The sequence below is a fragment of the Gymnoscopelus braueri genome, assembly GCF_963280865.1.
Source record: "Gymnoscopelus braueri genome assembly, chromosome: 13".
Lineage (NCBI taxonomy): Eukaryota > Metazoa > Chordata > Actinopteri > Myctophiformes > Myctophidae > Gymnoscopelus > Gymnoscopelus braueri.
In genome coordinates this window covers 18,581,915-18,589,241 of record NC_137615.1, presented here as the reverse complement: position 1 = coordinate 18,589,241, position 7,327 = coordinate 18,581,915, and the positions used below count along the sequence as shown (strand labels likewise).

At 39.1% G+C, this 7,327-nt stretch overlaps 1 protein-coding gene across 1 annotated transcript in view; it reads left to right on the top strand.

Annotated features, from left to right (window-relative positions):
* The first annotated feature begins 3,589 nt into the window (after nucleotides 1-3,589).
* Nucleotides 3,590-7,327, top strand: part of mrtfbb (myocardin related transcription factor Bb) — a 40,088-nt gene continuing 36,350 nt past the window's right edge. The window contains exon 1 of the mRNA XM_080447957.1: nucleotides 3,590-3,650. The gene's annotated coding sequence lies outside the window, so the exon portion shown is untranslated. The remainder of the gene's footprint in view (nucleotides 3,651-7,327) is intronic.

Genomic DNA, 7,327 nt, shown 5'->3' with positions numbered 1-7,327 from the left:
ATCAGAATATATTTAACACTTATTTTAACCAAAGATAACCCTTACCCTACCTTTAAATTCAGCAGGGATGTACCAATTAAATCACTCAAAACATGTTATTCTCAAATCATGCATGCTCATTTGGCACCTGTTCATGGCTGTGATTTCAAGATGTATTAATCAATTTTTGGTGCATGCCTTGGTGAACGTCATGCAAGTCTAAAATGTGTCAAAGGGGCTAAAGACTGACATAAGACAGTTCAGACTGAGTTGAACATGATGTGTGGACATTAAGACTATAGTGATTTGGTGGTTTTGGGGTAGGCGTGCTGATTAATGTTTGCACCATTGACTTGTGCAACTGTATTTGCATGTCTGCAATTAGCTAGTACTGGTGCATCCCATCACACACACACACACACACAGACACAGGAATGAAAACATGATCTCCTGGTGAACATAATAATTAAAAACATTTCAGTTTTTCTATACGCTTGACATGTGAGAGAGTTTATGTGTGAATCAATACAGCAACAGCTTGACTTACTCTGATTTTTTATTTTTTTTGGCTCAGATTAACTGGACTGTTGGTTCCATGTCAGTTAAGTGAGATGTTTACATTCTGAATCACTCATGCTAGCATGAATAACACATATTTTACATGAGCTCATTCTCATTACACCTTATACATGTAGTGTACAGTCATTAGTCTGAAGCACTGCAGGAGCTGTAGAAATGCTAATTAAGCATGCAGCCTGAACAGAGTCTAATGAGGAATAAGTGTTGATTAATAAGTGTCGCACTTGAACTGGACATATCCTCCCCTCTGAAGTTTTAGTTAATCAGAGAACATTAAAGCTGCACTATGTAACTTTCCTCTTCTACCCCGGATTTGAACATGGTTTCCTGCGCAAGTGCTGACATTTTTACCATTGAGCTAATGCTGCTTTCTCAGGGGATAAATTGAATCTTGACCATCAGGTCAAAATTTGTGTCAGATCCTGTGTCTAGGTGAGACATGACCTTTGACACAATCTAAATGTCTCAATAGAAGAGCAGGGAGACAAAATACAACCACTCTAATTGTATAAGTTATATTGTACTCACTATATACTATACAGATTGGACAAAATAACATTGTATTCATTAAAAAAAAGTTACGTAGTGCCGCTTTACCCGCAAACGCTTTTGAGATTTTCAAGTGGGCCCTGATCCAGAAAAGGGAGGGAAGTGCAGACCCCAGGGGTACCCCGGTAAGTATATTGGGTTTTTAAACATGCATGAAAAAGGGTCTGAGTGATTTGTGATACTGAGGGCTGCATGATCGGCACTCTCCGGCTGCAGGTGCCAAAGTTCTGCGTGATTTCTTGCGTAGTCTTGTGCCATATACTGTAGGCGGGAGCAGGTGGCCAGACAAGAGTGCAGCAATTCTGCTCTGACAGAGAGAGCCTAGATTAGAGGGCCTCCACAATGGGACTTTTTTTTAATGCACTCACTCCCTTCCTTCCTGCCATTTCTTGAATAATGCAACTGTCAAATGGATTGGATCTGCTTCACACAGATGTCTGTGTCGAGGCTGATCTGCACATTCAAATCCTGAGTGTTAATTTCAGTGTGAGTGTACAAATGTAACCAAGTGGGCCCATAAGAGATAAGATAAATTACCAGGACTGTGGGCTTGTCATCCCATGATGAAAACAATTATACCCCACCTGCATGGACATATTATCAGTACCACATGATCATCACTGGGTCCTAAGCAGTCGTGGACAGCTTGTTCTCCTCTTTATCGAACGAGAAGTAAATTGATCAGGAAAACATTTTGTGCCTCACCAACATCGCCATGGTCATGGACACCCAGCAACTGTGTTCCCCGCCCAACGTTGGGGATAAAGAGACACAAGTAACGCCGTTACTGTAATCGGATTACTTTTTCAGAGTAACGGAGTAACGGAGTAACGTAACTAATTACGTAATTAGTTTCGTTTTTTTTTTGGTGGTTGTAAAGTTTGTTACCTGGTATTCAATGCCCCCCTGAAAAAAAATAAGACAACACCATTGCATTAACAGCTTACAAAATTTTAAAAATATATACCGGTAGGTAAAACAAATTCTTCTATTTAAAGCATTGTATATTCTAGTTAAAATAATCTTTTTATTGACCTGAACTTAATACTCACCTAAATGAAGTCAAAACTTTCATACATACAGTATGAAAAGTGCTAATGCTTGGTCTTTTATCACTTAAGTCAATAATCATAGTGACACTGCAATCTGCAGCTCCTTGTAGGTATTTCTACCCTGTGGTATTGCTGCTTTTACTTAAGTAAAACATCTAACACTTCTTCCACCCCTGGTTGTGTGACATTTGGAAAAAGTCTGTAGAGCTTTTGTGGACATCAGTGAGAGGTTTGGCAGTATGGCAAAGCTTTGATGGGTCTCCTGTGTAATGTAATACGAAGCACAACTCTTCGATCAGGCCTATTTACAGCCCACACATTTTCCTGAGGCAAAAATGATCTCCCAAATTGAAACTCTGGGAAATTGGCATCGGTGAACACAGCAGACGCTTTGCTGGCTCACTCCTCAAAAATCTAACCGGGGACACAGATTATTTCATTCATTTAGCTAATTTTGGTCTGATTGACCTTCTAGAAGCACATCTAGAACAATGGATCTCAAAGTACAGTAGGGTCCAGAGGTTCCAGGGGGTCCCCAGTAAAATAAGGAACAGTTTAACCTTTTTATTTTGGCAGTTCAAAAAAACAGGTCGACCCGTTGTGAGCTTGTAGATCGTTTATATTCTAACTGTCTAACATTTAGCCTCTATAATTGTCTAACATATTGCCAGCATATAGGACAGTATTTTATGGATATTTTGTTTATTATTCCATATTACTATTTTACTATGTAATCTTATTCTTATTTTATTGTTATCCACACTGTTGAGAAGCTTGAAATACAATAATTTAACTGCCTACAATGCTGCTAGGGTGCAGGAACAAGTGTGTGAAGATAGGTCACCAAGTACATCCTTAGATTCACTAGATGGCAGTGTTGTCCAAACGATAACATGTTCAGTTTTGTTGCTTGAGGAAAAAACATCTAATTTTGCAGTAATATTCAGAGTTAACAAGATGCAGACCAATGACATTGATTACATTATTTAGGAACCAATGTGCTCACCTACAAAACAGTCTTCTTTTAGTTCAACCTGTGCTGGATCACTAGAGAGCAAAGGGACTATCACAAGATTTCAACCCAGTTGAACACATATTTTGGACTGACATGAGAACTCTCCATTACCAAGCTTTTGTTGGAACGTTCTCCATCCTTCAGTAGAGTTTCAGAGACTTGCTTTATGCCACAACAAGGCACATTGAAGCTGTTCTGGTGTGAACGGCCTGAAAAGGTTGAGAACCACATGACACACTTTAAGTTGGGGTTTCCTTTCATTTGTCTCCCGTCTGCACGAAGGGTTAATGTAAATGACATCATTCCTCAGCCCAGCCAGTGCCACTGAGCAGCCATCTTTTACACCAATAAATCCAGGGAACAAGAAGACAAGCTGAACTTTGTTTGTCAATTAGTTTATGAGGACGAGCGCAGTGACGTCAGCATGCAGCAGCTGCGTTCATTTAGGTTTATCAACAATGCAGTAGATCTATAAGGTAAGACTCGTCCAAAACCACACTCATTTATTTTTCATAGCTGTAGGTGCCGTGTTGCACTTCTGATATAATTATAGTGGAATCATCATTAATATTCTCGGCAAGAAATGAAGACACGTATTAAAGTTTCACTCACCATGGGTTCGCTGAGAAGACATTTAAGTCGCTTTATTTTAAGTAAGACTGGAGTTGATGCAGTTGATAACTCGGGAAGCGGAGCATCTGTCCATTAATTGTCTTGCGATGAATAAGAAAATAATGATATTTAGGAAATGTTTCACTTGTTTTGTTTAGCCAGTTTATTGTGTACAGTGTCCTGGTGAAGTTTTTGGTTCTGTGTGGTTCAGTCACATTTCTTTGTGTGCATAAAATCTGTTTGCACATTATTTGTGCAGTTGAGCAGAATTTAATTATGTAAATACATTATGTCTGCGAAATAACATTAATTTAATTATTTTAAGTTATTGCAAAGTAATTGGATATATTATAGGGACGGTAAAGTGTGTGTGTGTGTGTGTGTGTGTGTGTGTGTGTGTGTGTGTGTGTGTGTGTGCACGCGCGCACGCGCGCGTGTGTATCCGTCTGTCTTGAGGAGTTTTCCCCAGAAAGGGCACTCAACCATTATGTAAGCCCATGTATATACTGTACAGTATAGGCTACATACTCTGTGTGTGTGTGTGTGTGTGTGTGTGTGTGTGTGTGTGTGTGTGTGTGTGTGTGTGTGTGTGTGTGTGTGTGTGTGTGTGTGTGTGTGTGTGTGTGTGTGTGTGTGTGTGTGCACTATACCATATTGCAATGCATGCAGACCATAGAGTTATGGGATGCAGACACCTGACCAATATCCATAACCAGAATCTTTATCCTACATGTCATCAAGCAGTCCGGTGGTTCAGCTCCATGGTGTGTGTATCCTACATTATGGTGTAGGGCAGGCCTATCTTTTTACTCAGTTCATGCTTACAACTGGGCATAGATGTGGTACTATTTGATAGAGAAAAGGATTGTATTTGGTACTAATGGAATGACCTATTTGCAGTGGTGGAGTTGAGTAAAAGTATCAATACCACAATGTAGAAATACTCTTTTACAAGTTAAAGTCTGTATTCAGAATTTAAAGTACAAAAGTATTGGCATCAAAATTGACTTTAAGTACCAAAAGTAAAAGTACTCATTATGCAGAATGACCCATTTAAAGTTTTCAAAATGTATACAATTATTTTGAAAATTAAGTGGTTAATGTATGTTTAGTAATAAAATCTAAATCTAAAAAGTAACTAGTAACTAAAGTTTTCAAATAATTGTAGTGGAGTAAAAAGTACAATATTTGCCTCTGAGATGTAGTGGAGCACTGATAATTTTAAATACTCTAATAGTAAAGATTCCTCAAATGTGTACTTAAGTACAGTACTTGAGTAAATGTACTTAGTTACTTTCCACCACTGCTTATTTTGGAATAGAATAGGAATAAAGTGGCCCGAGCTGAAGGGGTAGAGAGGCCGTCTGGGAAACAGAAGGTCTCCGCCCGGTTAGGATCCCATGCAGCCCTAGTTATGTGTCAAAAGTGTCCCTGAGCAAGACACTTAAAGGGATAGTTCACCCCACAACAAAGATTTACCTTTCCTTTCCCTTTTACAGTATGCATGCTTGGAGCCTGACTGGGTTCAAAGCAATCAATCAGCCCTAGTAACTTGTATACACTTGTATACACAATATATTAAATAGCTACAGTACATTTGATACAGCCAATGTGCCCATCTGTGCAGTTGTTACTGGATACCTGTGATATGATTCCAAAATGTCTATTATGTTGTGGTAGGGGTTGTAATGTCAAATTCAGTTAAGCTGTAAATATGTGGTTTCGTTTGTCTTTTTTTCTTTTTCTGAAGCTGGAATAATTGTCCAGTACTTGAAAGATGCCAACACAGATGTGAGGGGTCCATGAGGGGTCCATGTTGATGTGGCCCACAAACACCTTGCTCTTTGACTGGTATTAGACTAGACCAGGACCTCAGTTAGTGGGAGTTAAAAAGTCTTCTGTTCCAAAGCAAGTGTCAGTGATTGAGTAACATCAACACATACTGGAGCGACGGTCTTAAGAGGATCCACTCGGGCTCAGTCAATGCCAGGCTGCAGCTTGTCCAGTTCAAAGTTATGCACAGATTACATTACTCTAGTTAAGTTAAAATGAATAAAATGTATCCAACTGTTTCCGATAGTTGTGATAGATGTAACATCTCCAAGGGGCACGTTGGGCCACACTTTCTGGTCTTGTCCAAAGATTGTTTTATTCTGGCAATTTTTTTTTGCTTGTTATAGCAGAGTATACCGTTTTTAGATCGAACCTGATGCACTAACTGCCTTGTTTGGTTGCTCCGAAGCTTCTCTCGCTCTGCCTAACTCTGTCCAACAGACTCTTATGCTTGGTACTGGCCAGGGTGGCATTGGTGATTTGGAAAGTAGTTGCACTCTATTTTAACGACGTCACACGCACGTCGCTTAACACCTACACTACAGGTCACACAATGGACAATTGTTAACTTTGTTGAGGAGTGAATTTAAGGTTGTTTTAAATCTATGCATCTGCGAGCGCAGGCTCCTCCTCAAAATAGTGGTTGCACAGCGTGTTAGCCCGTCCCATGACCAACGCAACCCTGCTACTGGCTGATGATAGGTCTTGGTTTACTTATGTACTAGTTGTGGGATCGCTTTAGCGATCACACTAATGTTATCTTCACTATTTATTATTATTATTATTCCCCCCGTTTTTGGGTCATTTCAATGGAGAAATGCCATTTAGTGATGTCATAATGCATAATGCCATTCTAGTGAATGGTAATGCCATTCTAGTTATTATTATTCCCCCCGTTTTTGGGGTCATTTCAATTGAGAAATGCCATTTAGTGACATCATAATGCATAATGCCATTCTAGTGAATGGTAATGCCATTCTAGTGGCGTCATAATACTGATGTCATTGTATTATGACCCTACTATAACACTACTAACACTATCAATACTCAGTACCAGCTCAACATTCTTAGCGATCCCACACTGTTTCTTCAGGAACAGTACTTTCTAGTTTATTATTAGATTCTTGGTTTACTTATGTATTACTTTATTATTAGATTACTATGTCTATGCATTTGATATATTATCTTGTGTTGTCTTTGCTTACTATAAAAATGCAATTCATTAAATCGTTCTGGATTAAAAGCGTCTTCTAAATGCCTAGTAAATTGTAAATTGTGGTACACTTGTAGCAAAGAGAATAATTTTAACAGAGTGGAAGACTTCCATCGTTCCTTGTTTCACTAGATGGCTTAATGAGTTGGTATCGCTGATACATCTGGAGTGGCTGCGTTGCAACAAACAGGACAGTTTAACAACATTCAAGTACATCTGGGGTCCTATCACGGGTCATCTTCACTCTGCTGTGTGACTGCTCTGCCAAAAAAATGCACTTGAGCTACAAAATGGCAAGTTATTTCTGTAGACATTAAACATGCAAACAAGCCAACTCGGTATTGCCTAATTTTAAATACAATTCTGCAGCCAGCTTCTGGATGTTGTCATGAAGTAGTATTTCAGACCCAGTCCTATCAGAGTAATTCATTGTATTGTGCATCTTCGAGAGGAATATTATGTAATCTGGATTAAGTACTCTCCCAGGAACCTTTG